This window comes from Cupressus sempervirens, chromosome 8, assembly GCF_028749045.1.
Source record: "Cupressus sempervirens isolate cs-2001-9-10 chromosome 8, ASM2874904v1, whole genome shotgun sequence".
NCBI lineage: Eukaryota > Viridiplantae > Streptophyta > Pinopsida > Cupressales > Cupressaceae > Cupressus > Cupressus sempervirens.
In genome coordinates, this window is record NC_143125.1 from 116,494,282 (window position 1) to 116,510,670 (window position 16,389).

Consider the following 16,389-nt stretch of genomic DNA (forward strand, 5'->3'; position numbering starts at 1 on the left):
AAATTGCAAATTAGACAACTCCCAAGTGGCTCATCCAAGGGTATTTGCAATGGGGGTTGAAGCCTTAATATTGAGTTCCCTATTTTCTATATAACTACATGTGGGAGCCAGACCTTTCTCTAATAGTAGGGCATATTGATTGAGCAATGACTACCCAACCCTAAAGTTCATGGGACTATACATTTGGCCCATTCACTAATACATTAGGGGTCAATTTGCGACGTTAATTTGCGTCGACGCCAACGGGATATAAGAGAAAAAAGAGAGCCAAAAACCCTCATTTGAAAGAAATCGCGCGACACAAGGTTCTTCTGAAAGGAAAGGCGCGCACGTGAGATATCACTTCAGCAGCATTGAGAGGGGCATTGAGGTGAACTCGAGGCATTTAGAGGGTCGGGCAGAGACCCGCATCGGCAAGGTGTAAGACAAATAAACCCATTACTCCTTTGTTCTGCAATCATTATTGTTATTATATATATGACTGTAGACACAGATGTACATTTGACCATCGCCAGCCATTTTGTGTTTTCGAAAATCGTTTGCATTGAACAACACAATCGTAGTAGTCTGATGTACATGTGACACCAACATAGGCAACCACAAGAATGGACTGCATCAAATTGCTCATTCGTTGTTCTTTGACTCTAACTGGAAGTAATTCATCGACATGTTTTTCAGGATCAAAAGCATGCCCATTCATTTCAGTGTCCAAATGTTTGAGCTCCTTCAAGTCTTTTAACGACTGCAGAGCAAAAGAGGCAAACAAGAGGCCTTTTAGTAGACATTTAGGGTAAACAATTGTTTTATTAAGATATGGCATATATCTATGAATATAGATTACAGTAACATCAGGTTCCAGTTTAAACGTCATAAGACATTATGGTCTTGACAACAATATGGAAATCTACATTTGACCAAAGAAAATTGCAAAATATCAACCTTTATGAGATAAATTCATTTTGGTAATTGTATTCTGGTTCACTAGGCTCAAGCTATTTGCAATTTATCTTCCCATGTCCCGCAGATGGTCATGCATTCTCATTATAACTGTTAATGTTTCTCATGAATGCCCTTTCATTTCTTGAACAAGACACTTGTTTTTAAGTGTTTTCATTGCATGTCAAGAGCTCCATGTTGATGCCTCCCGTACTTCCATGGCAGTGTGCTTGGATTTGTCAACAAAAAGACATGCGAAATCCATGAAAATTTGTTGTTCCTCATAGTCCAATGCATCAAAGCTTATTTTATTTTGCATAGCCTTGGGTGGTAAGATCTCACTCCCGAAGCCCATTATGGTAGGATGGTAGCAATAGATTTACGACTATATATTAAAAATTTGGGATACAAGTTGGAAAATTGTTACAAGTATCCCATTACATGAGATCAAGATTCAAGTTTAAATGTTTATATAATGAATAAAATTAAAAAATCCTTGCTCAATATTCATTAATTCAAGTATAAAAGTAATAATAGAACATTATTTTCATTGGAAATGAAAGACCCTAAGTCCACAAAATGGCCAGTAATAAAAAGTACATTTGGTTGCATGTATCTTACATAGAAATGCAGTGGTATTATATATCTGGCATAGTTATGAAAGTATGGCCCTCATTGCCAAGGTCTATAGTATCTACCATAGTAGTAAAAATCTTCTTAGTAAAAAAAAGGCAAACCAAAAGATTCAGAAATTATTGAACTATCACAAATCAATCAAGAAAAAATCATATTTTCAACACACGTAAAATAAAGATGAAAAAATTAACAAAACATGGTTTTATAGAATAGAGATACAAAAATAAAATAAAATGAAAGCTTATTCCATAAACTATGAGATACATTTTTTCTTATTTATGTTCATATTGTATTTGATTAAATTGTATTGCACAATACATACTACACATTGCATAAATGATAACTAATTGTTGATAGTTTTCAATTACAATTTCCTTTGTATGAATTCAACCTAAAAACTAAGTACAAAGTTGCAAAAAATTCTATGTTCCTTTAGAGTCTTGGGAAGGGTGGGACCTAAGATCTTGATTTGGGGATGGTGGTTAGCAAGGGTTGATTTGGGGACAATCGTTGGCACAGGTTTAGGGATGGAGCACGTAAAAGGGTCAAGAGGCAATGTCCCTTATAGAGATTTGGGGTTAGTACCCTCAACAAGATTGACAAGCAACATCCCTTTTGTAATACAAGCAACATCACACTACCATTTTTCACAGTGATAGGATGAAAATTGATTGTAAATTAGAGTAGATACAATTCAGACATGTCCTTCACAATTACATAATCATGAACGTTGGTAATTAGTGATTAATCAAAAAATCACATTTTTTGGCTTCATCAACACATTCCTCGCAGCATCATATGAAGTTCCTTACACAGTTGGCAAATGTGGGCTTAGCAAAAACTTTGGTAAATTAAAAATTGCTTAAGTTTATTTAAAAACAACTTTCTGTTATACTTAACAATTTTTCTGCTATCCAAGATTTTACTTGATGTTGTTTCTAGAAGAGATTGTATATGTTTTTTGAATCACAATGTTTTAGATCTCACTCTATGATCTTTCATCTAGATGTTAGAGAGCAGAAGGAATAGAAAAATATATTTTTTACAAAATTAAGTGATAAAATATATCCAATGAGTCCAAAAATGAGTACAAAAGCGTTTTCTATCAAGGTTGACTCATTTGAATTTAATTGAGAAGACTAAATCCAAAAATGCATCAATGCATTCCTTGCAGCATCATACAAAGTTCCTTGCATGGTTGGCATACTTAGGACTCAACCAAAATTAGGATTGTCTTTACCATGATTATCTTTAAAAATCATCATCATGATTCATAAACTACATTACAACATTTTAAATCTTCATCTTCCCTAGTCTACTAAAAACTTGGGGAGAGGTTCTAATCCTTGCACTCTATTGCAGCTCCTCACTTCACATTAAAGGTTGTATTTTTGGCACTGAGTTGGCCAAATAATATGTCACAACTAATCATGCTCTTTTCTCTTTCTCGTTTAACTCAGTACCAAAAACATAATATAGAGCACTTGTGCTAATTTAGAAGCATTAGTAGTGATGGCAGTGAGTTGATTGGCATCCTTGTATTGAGTTGATATTGTCATTATTAAACTAAGTATGAAAATATGAACAATCACATTATATCTATCTCTTGGATCGGGTAGGATATCCCTAATCAAGATGGATTGAATGACAATCATATGGGATCTAGTTAAGATCCTCTATATTCATATTAGAGGCTTTGATGTTGAAATTGGCTTAGCAAATAATCATGACAATGACCATAGGGTCTCTTGATAATTTGTTTGGTGACTAATCATAATCGATAACCTTTGGATTTGTTGGCTAATTAAGTTTATGCCTATGTGTCTCCTCAAGGAGACATGTAGTTGAACAGTTACAACTACCCCTCATATGCCTCTTGATTGCACTAAATAAGATGACTGATCACAAGAGATGGATTATCGAGATTCATAAATGATTCTATCTCTTCAGATTGGGAATTCTAATAAGTGATCTAATTATATATTCAGACCTGGCAAACATTTTTCAATATTGAATTAATTCATATCCATTCTATATTGATTATCACCTAGAGAGATCCATTACATTTACAAAGATCCTTCATTATTTAACATGGTATCAGAGCCAGGTTAATAAAGGTATCACTTTAAGAGAGGAAGGTTGCCAGCTATGAAATCAATACCATATGCCTTTGCAATTTTGTGCCCAAGATGGTGAGAGATTTCAAGTCACCTCATTTTTGTCCTCTCTAATATCTGCAACAAAAGAGTATCTGTAAATTTGTATGATGTTCTGCACAGATTTAGTTTCGATAACACTCATTGAGTAGCATTTGGCCATGAAAGAGAAGAGGCGAAAATCAAAAAATCAGTGTTTAGGTTGTTGTGCTTGCTGGCACGTTTTGGCATGAGGGAGCAAGTACCAAAGTGTTGGGCCTATCATTCTCACAGAGGGTGCTCCTGAGCTTCCCATTTCTACAAATGGTGTAACACTTGTTTAATTGCATGTTTAGTTTGGCATGCAGATGAGCATGTGTAATATTTTTCTTGTAGATCTATTTATTTTTCTTGTAGGGAGACATAGCATAATAAAAGGAAATATGGTTAAAAGTATTTGTTTAGAGCTCATTTTCAAATTGTTTGAAAGATCACTCAAGTCATTCTTTAAATGTATGGATTTGTGGTTTTTTCTGTCAATGTAAATCATGCTGTTGTTAGTAGGCTTAATTCCTTTTGATTACTATCTATGGCATTTTTTCATCTTCTTCACAGGGGCAGGAAAAGCCATACAAAAAGTTTCAAGCAGTCAGCGTAGCTTCTGTTATTGCTCAACTAGTTAACAATATACCAAACAAATGCATCATTTATCCATCTGTATATTTTTACTATTTTTCTTAAGTTGACAATGCTTCCTTTTGAATCTATTTATGTTAAAGCATGATGTATCAGCATTGACTGTAGCAGAAAAACAAGTTACATAGATGAAAACTTGCATTGTTGCACTTACAGTTGACATTTGACACTTGGAGTTGATATGCACGTTTCTTTGAGGTGGGTGATAACAAAGAGCTCATCAATTTTCACTGTGTTATCTTCTGGCTACAAGTCTACACCATTCTTCACTGTTTTTTATTTATACCTAATACAATTTTATTTTTCAAAATGTTTATCATTGCCACAGTTTTTGACAGTTGGCTTCTTTGTATTAACGCCTATAAGGAGCCATTAGATATTGGAAGATAAAGGTTATAAATCTCAAGTGGTTTGTCTGCCAAATTTCTTTTGGATTTGGCTGTGTTACATGAAATGTTGAAGTAAGATGCACTGATTTCAACCCATTCTGATTGATTTGTATAGATTCTTATAACCAGTTCCATATATTTAATTACATTTAGACAATATCTTTTAATGCTTTATTTCAGTGTGCTACATATTCTATTTCATATTTGTGATATATGATGAAAGTATTATAACATATGGAGGAACAGTCCATGAGTGGCGTGGCCAATTGAAATGGTTTTAGTTTCAATTTTACACCATTTGATACAAATAATCAGTTTACCAATCGACCCCTAGGTTCATTCCATTTGCAGTAAAATCTTCATTACATAGAAAATGTTCACAAAATCTATGTCAATGCTCACACATCTTCTTGGACTTACGCAAATCTATGTCAATCCTCACACATTTTCTTGGACTTACGCAAGAACTATGCTACCCTACAGCTCTTGTTAAATATGTTATCAACTTGACTTTTCTATTAAAGGCTCTCATGCTGAATTGAAAGCCAGGTAAAGAAAAAGATATTATACACTATTTTGTTGGTACCCTGTGCAGCACAACAAACTTGTTTTTACTATAAGAAAATTTTCTTTTATTTTGTTTCATTGTAGAGCTTCTGCTTGCACGAAGGTCTCTTCCCATCATTGGACACACTTGATAACATTCGAGCTTTGGATCGCATACAGGAAGTGCATCTATACACATAAGTATAAACTTCTTCTTTTTCCTGCAACACATATAACATCAATTTTAAGTGCTTACAAGGTATATACTTATGAATAAATATTACATCCTGATTTAAATGTATGAAAACAATTTTCATTCCTTTTAAGCTTCATTCATCTCGAGGTGCAATTCACGAACTCAAGAATAGTGGCTTTTGTTCTTTAGGATACCTTCAGGGGAAGAGTATGTGAATGCCCCCTCGTGTCTGGAGTCCAGTTTAGAGGAGATGGCTATTTACACTACTAAGGTTTGTTGAATCTAATTCTGAATAACATTGCTTGCTATTGTTATATCTAATCTAATATATATTTTAACTAGACTTGTAGCTTATATGTTTTAAAATTTTTGTTAGGCCTTGTAGTTTGTATAATTTGATTGTTGGAGAGCTTCTACAACTAAGCAAGAAGGTCGTTGCACGAGTTATGGCCGTGTGCTCGGGTATGAATTTTTTTTTTTAATATTCTAATGTATATTTTAACTAGACTTTTAGCTTATATGTTTTGAAATTGCTTTTAGTGGCTTAATGTTGTAAGGTCTCTTAAAATAAGACCTTCAGGCGGTTGGTCAAAGTTTTACAAATAATCTTAGGAATAAAGTCAAAGAAAGTATTTTTAAAATATTAAAGTATTTAGCTAGGTCTAAGAAGATTTGTGTACTTTCGACAGTTTTGCTTAGTTTGTGAAAGTTGTAGACCGAAGTTTTCATAGCCCAATTTTTGCTTCCTGCAAAGAACGATCATGCCAGATAATATAAGTGAAGAACAAAATAGGGAGACAATCGCTAGATTGTGGTCCAACTTGAAAAGAAAAGGTGATGGAAAATGTTATTGTCCTTGCAATATTTGTAAGGGCTTAAACCTTAGAAGACTGCTAATCAAAACAATTAAGAGACATTGTAGGGAGAATGGTCACATTGAAGGGGGGCATGACTATCATCCACTGGTAAGTCCTTCATTATATCATTTTAACAATTTATATACATATGAAATCACTTGATGATGAGTTGATGATCATGGTTTATTTATGTTAATCAATTTTATATAGGTTGATCTTCCCAGGGAAGTACATGATATGAACCACAACAATTCGAAGAATATGGTTTTCGAAGTGGAGGAACATGGAGGTGCAAATATCCAAGGTGAAGATAATGATCCCATGGAAGATGACGATCATGCGCCAGAAAACACAATTGAAGAGGATGGTATAAATACATTGATCCATGACACATCTAGTCCAAGCGTATCTGATCATGATGATGATGATAGCCTCGATGTACCTCTACTTCAGAAGGCATACAAGCCCCTATACAAAGACTCCCAAACAACTCTTCTCTCTGTTGTATTGTTGTTGTTGAACTTGAAGGTTATGACTGGTTTATCCAACATAACAATGTCACGTATGTTAAGGTATGTCATATATGTCTTTATAGTTAACAAAGGGTGAATAATGTACCACTAATATTGTTTATATTAACAACTTATATTTTTTGCTGTAGATTGATAGGCAAGTTTCTGTTACCATCATCAAATATTCTACCTCGCTCATATCGAGAATTAACTGCTGTTATGAAAGATATTGGAATGGAGTATGAAGCAATACATGCTTGTCCCAATGATCATATTATATATTATAAAGAACATGAATTTGCAACACAATGCCCTGTATGTCATATGAGTAGATATCAAACAGATCGACTAACAAAAAAGGTGCCTCAAAAGGTTCTTCATTACATCCCCATTATTCCACGAATGCAACAATTATTCAAGTGTAGCAGCTTGGCTCAATTTATGGATTATCATGCACACAATGAAGTCGAGATGACATTATTCGAATCCCTGCGGATGGTTCGGCATTTATGCACATAGAGGAAAAGTGGCAACATTTCAAAGAAGAACCTCGTAATCTCAGGCTTTCATTGGCAGCAAACAGTGTCAATCCATTTGGAGAGATGAGATTTGTTTACTTAGTGTGGCCTGTTTTTGTTATCAACAATAACATTCCTCTATGGATGTCAATAAAGAGGGAGCACATTATGTTGGCAATGATTGTTCCAGGTATCTTATCATTTGATAGTTATTAATTTACATGTACTTACAAATCTTGCAGTAAAACGGTCACAATAATTATGTAATGTTACTGTTCATTCAAGTAGGTAAATATCAAGTAAAAGATATGAATGTATATATTGAGCCTCTTATTGACGAGTTGGTGAAGTTATGGAACGGTGTCACTATGTATGACGTGTCTAGACCAATAGGACAAAGACAATTTCAATTCCATGAAATACTTGCATGGACAATACATGATGCCCAAGGGCTAACACATTTTTGTGGTATGTTATAGTGAATTCAAGTTGCGCACAATAATTCTAATTATAAAAATCAACATATTTAATAATCCAATTATATCATTATCTTGTAGGTCTTCAAACAAAGGGAAAATTTGCATGTCCAGTTTGTGGTCCAAAGATGAAATCTCGCCATTCAAAAAGTTTAGGAAAGCAGGTGTTTGATGAGTGTAGACACTTCCTCCACAGGAATCATAAGTATTGAAGTACGGAAAAACATCTTTTCAATGGGAAAGAAGAGACTACATCAAAGCCACGAAGAATGACACCTCACCTATGGAAGTTGGAATATAATAGAATTAATCATCGAGGTAATGTCATTCCACCTAATGGTTTATGTTTGTAATTTATATATTTCTATTGTGATTTTTGTTGACTAATTGTGTAATTGATGATCGTGAAGGTTGTCAAGGCAATACTGACAACCTTCCAAAGGGACTAAAAAGCTATCCCAAACAATTTAGTAGGTTTCCCTATTACGAGCACTTACAAATTGTGCATTTGTTTGATACTATGCATATTGGAAAGAATATAATAGAGACATTGTGGAAAATATTGGATGGAAGGCGTGACAAAGAAAAAATTGTCAAAATTTGTAATGACATACATGAATCCAATCATGCATTGAAGAATTTCATTCACTCAAATAGCAACATAGATCAGATTAATATAAGTGCCCTTCCATGGTTATTAACAGAGCAGCAAAGTGATGCCATAAAAGAAGTCATACGAAAAATTTGATTTCCCACAGGATTTGCTGCGAATATAAACAATCTCATATCAAAAAAAAGTGAATTTGGGCCAGGGCTCAAAACACATGATTGGCATACTTTTGTCAAGGTAAGTTATGCTCTTCTGTATTTACAATATATTCATAAACTACGTGTACTGTTCGTTATGTTATGTTAGAAAACAATGAAATGATTGGTTTATAATTACTGCAGTACGTGCTTCCTCTATCTCTCCCATAGCACTTCAACAATAACATCAAACAAGTGATATACGATCTTGAAAAATATATGAGGTAAGCAGTAATATCTGTTCAATTTGTTGTATATATTTATTATATTAGCGATTTGTTTTTCTTGCTATGTAATCTATTGTATTTTATTTTGTAAAGTTTCATATCTATATATTTTTTGTGACTTGAATCTCTTAATGTAGGTGGTTGTCATCTAAAGAACTCCATAAAGAAGATATAAACTATTGGAAGAGAAGAATTCCTCATTTACTTTGTGAAATGCAAAAGTGTCTACCTCCAACTTTTTTCAATGCACAAGAACACTACCTCATACACCTAGTTGAGGAGATTGAATTGTGTGGACCTGTACACACTAGGTCAATGTGGATGGTTGAGAGGCATTTGAAATCTTTGAAGGCTTTGGTTCGACAAAGAGCACATCCTAAGGGTTCTATGGTAGAGGGATATACGGTATACCAGACTATGGTGTACATTACTGAATATCTTCCTAAGTTTACATCAAATATCCATGTAGATCGCATTTGGGATCTCGAGCCTTTTAAAAAATTAGAAGGGGAGTACTTGATGGGGAAAGGTACATTGAGGAAACTGAGAGTTAATAAATTATAAGATGTTATTGTAATAAATTATTTCTTAATCTTCAAAATAAATTAGTTGTAAGTTGTCTATTTTATTTTTTGTACAGGTGCTCGAGAGTGGGATGCACTACATTTGTACATTGCAAACAATTTTGATTGGATGATGGTATGGATTGAACGATGTCAACATTTTGGTCACACATTAACATGGGAAGTTGTATCTTCATTGGTTAAAGAAGCTCATCGTAATGGAGATTCCAATGTTACGCAAAGGGAAATAGATTTAGCACGTGGTTTAAGAGATTTCTAGGTACGTACAAATTTATTAATCACCCGTATGTTTATCAACTCACGATGCAATAATTTTGATATGTTTCACATATTATTGCAGGTTAAACACCACAAGGCTATATTCTGTAATCGTCAGAAATTTCGCGTCAAAGTGTTCGATGACAAGAAGAAAACTTGTGATTTAGGAATAACTGCAGTCTTTCAAGTGACTAATATTTCATCTAGAAACGACTTACATCCTCAAGAGTCTGAAAATCGATACTATGGCATTTTGGATGAGATACTTGAGTGTGACTTTAGTTCCTTCAAATTAGTACTCTTCGTTGTCAAATGGTACAGGTTACGACTTAATCCAAATGATCCTGATAGAACTGTTATTGAACATGATAATGGATTTACAATGGTTAATACAAGGTCATTTGAGCCAGTTGGGGATGAGCCTTATGTTCTTCCAAGCCAATGTGAGCAGGTATTTTACTTAGAGGTTCCACATAAATCGGGTTGGTCATTTGTTGTTAGACATGAACCGAGAGGAAGGCCAATAAAGTATAATGCGATGGAAGAAGAAGATGTCGAAGAAGTAGAAGATGATGTAGATGGTGATCATGATCGACAGTTATTGGATGATGTTCCTGACACAAATTTTCATGAAGAAGAAGAAGAAGATGATGACGATGATGCTGCTACTAATGATGATGATGAAGATGATGTTGATGTTGATGATGATGACGATGACGATGACAACGATGACGACAACGATGGTGAGGATGATGATGACGACGACAACGACGATGATGATGAGGATGATGATGATGATGATGATGATGATGATGATGATGATGATGATGATGATGATGATGATGACGATGACGACGAGGATGATGATGATGGAATTTAGAGGTATGCCATCAATCCTTAATCTATTTAATATTCATTTCTTGATAGAAATATATTTGTCTTATATATATGGTTACATAGTTTATTCATTATCTATTTAAAAGCTACAAGTTTCAACTACAAATAGAATACTGCTAATCTAAATTAGCTATTAATCTAAATTAATTAAATAAAACTATTTAAAACACGTATTGATGCATGAATGTATTGAGCCTTATTTTCTTTCAGGTCAAAAGCATTTGTAAGTGTTTAGTTTAGAAAAGGGAATTCATTAAATATCTATAAAAGGGAGTTGTACCTAGAATAAAATTAATAGGGAAAACATAATATAAGTGCTTACCCAATTTGTTGGTTAATAATTCAGCCTCTATAGGTGATGCAAAGACCCTAGGTGGACTTGCAATCATTCATAACAAGAGGGACTTCCATAGTGTTCTCACAACACCAACCAAGCATCTTCATAAGATCCCTCCAACTCCATAACCTATCAGAGTGCACACCAAATCCTTTTGCCACCTTGGGTTCTACATCTTTGGAATAATCCCATGAATGTCCCTTAATCCATCCAATAGATTCATCCAAGCAATCTAATCAACAAACTATCAAATGCTCACAATGCCTCAATAGGCGCCAAACTTGACTTCACCTTAACTAGGTGTTTCCCCCACCTCCACACACATCAAACAACTTCAAATAGCATGTCCCCAAGATGACTAAGCCCTCAACTCATCAGTTGATACAAAAACCCAGTTTTAGCCCTTCACTAGGCCTACTTCCCTAGTAGGTTTATAATGTGAGCCTGATTTAAGTGTTTTATTGTGTACCTTTTAATGTTTTTAATTTTTATGTGATGCTAATGATGGATGTGATTATGATTATGATGTGATTATGCTCACGATAATTGAATTACATTTGCAGGAAACTGAACCCCTTTTAGGAGCATCCTGCACAGTCTCCTGGATCGACAGGTATAAGTCAATACTCCTTATAGATAGTCCATTTAATACACTTATCAATAGTAAGATTGATGTCTTCTAAGATCTCTCCCATTTGAAGGTACCAACGAATAGGCATTTGTTAGAAGTGTCTTCCTCGAGTGAGGGAAATATAGGAATAGAAGAGGAAAGTGAGACATGCAGTTTATCTAGAACAGGGAGATTAACTAGAGGTCAAAGGACTAGAAGGAAATTCAATAAATGCATGAAATTTTTCCTTGCTCAAGGGGGGTCATGTTCTTATGATGATGAGATGGAAGGCGACATCGAGGTGCCCTTGAGGTAACAACATCTACAGAAACATTGGTTACCCAAGGAACTTCCTCCAATAAACACTGTTTTTTGTGTTAACAAGAGGATATATCGCATAGCACCATCATCACTACATGGTTTGGGCCTATTTTCTATGGATGGCATAAAGGTGTCTTACAAAAAAGTTTCTGAATTGATGGAGTATGTTGGACCATGTTACGATTACAAAAGTTGGATGCATATTGTTCAATATAAAAAAAGTATGCGTAGGTATGCCCTCTCGGAAAATTATATACAATAGCAAGACAATAATCAAAGTCAAAGTGTGGCTATATACATTGATGGAAGGCGAAAAGCAACAGGGAATATTGCGGGTTTTATAAATAGTACACGACCTGGGTCAACTATAAAGCAACCCAATTGCATATTTGAGGTGCGCGAGGGAAATCGTGTATTCATCTGTGCGATAAAATCAATACGTGCAGGGGAAGAGCTTCTTATTGATTACAATTTGAACCGCATATATACAAACGAGGCTACTATCATGGGGGTGGTACATACTATTAAACCAACTTCTAATCAATGACTCCAACATACCATTTAGTCAATAAATTTTTGGCTAACATTTTTATACTTGATCTTTGACACAGGGGCACAATATGGAGCAACCGCCCGGAGGGGGTGCTGGCGATGTTCCCGACTCATCCACACACGAGCAGGTAAAACTCATTGTAATTGTGCAAACTAGATAGAAACAAAATGTTATTTTTTTAATGTTGTTTTCTTCATTGTTTTGGAGTAATTTTGATAATACCAATACTATTGTTGTCACAGAGGGCCAGTGGTCGGAGGGAGGGAAAAGAACCTGCAGTCCCTGATCAACAGCCCCCCCTGAGGAGGACCCTTTTTATATTGATTTAGCAGACACCGATGACCCGATCGGTTCGACTAAAAAGTTGCTAAAGAAAATTGGCAAAGAAATTTTACGTTTGGCAACCATAAAGCCTACTACTCAGGAAATAAGAGAAAGGGGAGCTAAATTGATGCACAACTCTGAAACCTTAAAAGTAAGTATTAATGAAATTTTTAATTATAACAAGAGTTTAATAATGGTTTTTATGTTATGCTCTTTTATGGCATTAATTAAAATATGGATGCATTGTCTTTATAGAGTTTTTTGCGTGATTTCAAGCCCCGTTCCCATGATGAGGGTGATGCAGGTGGTTCAGGTAGATCGCATGTTCCATTCCCCACTTCTGTTTTCCACTGAATATATATAGGAATGATCATAATCATTGACAATACATGCTCGAACAATCCTTTTTTTTTAATGCTCTAACAATCTTGTCCATGCTAGTCCACGCGTTCTATATTTATGCATGCTCTAACAATTTTATTCTTCAGCTTCACATCAATTGAATCCTATGATGATGCCGTCTCCATCCAGGACAACCACAAATCTCTTTTTGACTACTGAGTCAGCAACACGCAGCTTACAAGCATCGACTGTTGCACCATCTGCTGGTACACAAATCCCTCTTTTTCTCTCTTATGACAGCAACAAACAGTTTTTTTTTTACAACTTTTTAACATCAATTATCATTTGTTTTTTTATACTTCGTGACAAAGACTTATGAAACTTATGAAACTTTTTGCAATAGGAGTTGCAGCATCATTTCCTGGATGTTCCTATGTTCCTAGTATGGGAACAGTGAAGGATGTCATATTGATCGTCAGCAACGATGAAGGCATTCCATTAAAAGTAGCCAAAGTTCCAAGTACTTTAATTTATTATTATTCTATAGTGATATAATAGTAATTTAGTTTTTGATCACTCTTCATCGACTAATGATCCCATGATTGTTTTGTAGGGAATGATCTTTTTTGGAGAAAACTTGGTGATGAGTGTTTGCGAATATTCAGGCCCACCATGCGTACTTGGTGGAACATCACATCCTAACTAAAACCCCAAACCACTATTTTGATTTCATATCATTGCTATAATAGTTTTCCTTTTCATCCATTTCTTGAACTATATTAAAGGTAGCTTCACTTCATTTATGAGTCTAACATGTTTTTTTTTACTTAAAAGGTGGAATAATCAACGCAAACCTTTGAAGGATGATCTTATAGAGAGCATGACCCAACTCTTTGGACCTCGTGCATTCGAGAGAAACAAGCTCCTTGAAAAAGCTAGTTTATGTTTGAAGTATATTAGGGACCAGTACAGAAAAAATTTACGGGATAACCCTAGGTACAAGCGTCCGCCCTATGTTCCTGAGGCTGAGTGGTAGGCTCTGATTTTGGATGGAAAGTATAAAGCTGACAAGAAAAATAATATTACACTAGTGGAGAGTACAACAAGGTATGTGATACTGTTGAGAATCTAATTATGTACTAATTAACCTCTATATTTATACTATCTAACATATTTCAAACTTTTCATAGATTTCCTGACACATCAAAGGCAACAAAGGCAAGAATAGAAAAGCACGGGACACACAAGCTCAGCTCTGGTGGTTTTTCGAAACTTCAAGCAAGAGTTGTAAGTATTAGTAAATGAAAAATTGTATCAAATTTTTTACATAATGTGATGGGAAATGCTAGGACTCCCTTATTTAGCTCATCAATTATAAATAGGTCAATAGAATATAATAACAGTAGTGGATTTTCATATTCAATATAAACAATTCAACAATTGAAGTCTGAATCTGCAATCTAGATTAGTGAAGATTCCTTCATTTACTAATATGACATTATTTAAAATCTCACCCTTGATGTTTCCATCTCCATAGATTTCAAATTGATCTTGGGGAGGAGCAAGCTCAGAGGGATGGGTATGATAAAAGTAAGGCCACCCAGCAATAGAATTGCAACAGATGCAAGTGTATGGAATGTTGGATGCCTCAATTGCCCTCCTAACAACTCTCTTTTCTTTGTAAAAGCTTAGCCCTGGTTCTACTAGATTGGCTCTGTCTATATCATGCCCAAATTTTGAAGGAAGAAACCTCTACATCAAAGTTCAACGATTCTTAAGTCTATTACAGTTAACAAGCATTCATGGTAATAATGTTAGGGTCCTATGTTCTGACCTTAATATTGCCAATTTCTTTAATGGTGTCTACAATCTTAAGCTAATCTGTAAGTTGACCACCGCCCACAATTGAAATAACAATATCAATGCCTTGCATGGCCTTTACCATTGAATTATGATCACTTAAATCTCCCTGTAGAACACCCATTATAATATACATGCACATTAATAAGACCCATTACAGAACATGTAGACATTAATAAAACCCATTACAACACAAATTTTTACAACTATAATATAGCTCATGATCCCAACCAAATTAGACTCATTGATAAGGAGATCACTGACCAAACACCCCTTCTTAACATAATTTTTAAATACCCAACTTCACAACAAGACAGTCAAACATGATTATTTGTGAGATGACCGCTATCTAACAATTTAGCAAACAGCTGCAATAGTAGTTACCATGAACAAACAAGCAAAGCTTAATCATATATTCTAAACCTATATGACCAATCAAAACAATCTACAGTCTGTAAAATCAATATTTTAAACAAGTACACACACTTTACAACTGTGCCATACATATCTACCACAAAATCTTAGTTATGAACAGAGCTAGTGACATACATAGACAATGTTAACACCAGAATCTTTCAATTCATGAAGGCACTTTTCTTTGGCAGAATCATGGGCAGTGATGGGTCTAATGAGAGCATAGGTAGAATGCCCTGCATTTACAGCTGCAAGAGCAACAAAGCGACCAATATAACCAGTGGCTCCAATCACTAATATTTTACTTTTCTCTTCGTTCACAAAATCCTCATATGAAGAAATCTCACAAATGGAGGCCATGGTTGAGACTGAATTTTCCTCCAATAGTTGAGAATAAAGGCAGTGATTGAAAGAATGAGGGAATGCAACAGCACTTGCAGCCATTTTTATTTCCAAAGAGCTAAACTAACTCTTACCCAACTTAAGAATTTGGAGAAAATATGTTGGTACAAGCAAAGCATACAAACATGCAACATTTATATAGTAGATTGCTCTATCAAAACTGCTCGATTTTTCTCCTATTATATTGTGATGGATATAGATGATTTGATGTTGATTGTCAAGTAGACTTCACGTTGCTAACAAAAGCAAAATACAAGTTGAGTATTAAATGTTTTCAGCACTGCCCATTACATTAGACTTTAAAGTTTTAATTTTTTTAAGAATAGAAATAATTGCGGTCGTGATGGAGTGAAATTGGATCCTCTAGGACTCCCAAAGACCAAAGACAGTTTAGAACAACTCCAACATGACCAAAATAAGGTGTAACAAGGGTTGGAAACCCTGCTAACTATTTACCATTTCCTTTTGATATTTTAACTACCCTCCATTGGTTGATGAAACAATGCAAGTAAAATTCACCATACCACGCAAAAATGCAGGGCTCAGAGTTCAAGAG

At 34.8% G+C, this 16,389-nt stretch overlaps 1 pseudogene; it reads right to left on the minus strand.

The window, feature by feature from the left end:
- Positions 1–469: 469 nt before the first annotated feature.
- Positions 470–15,875, minus strand: LOC149541865 (eugenol synthase 1-like; annotated as a pseudogene).
- Positions 15,876–16,389: the final 514 nt, after the last annotated feature.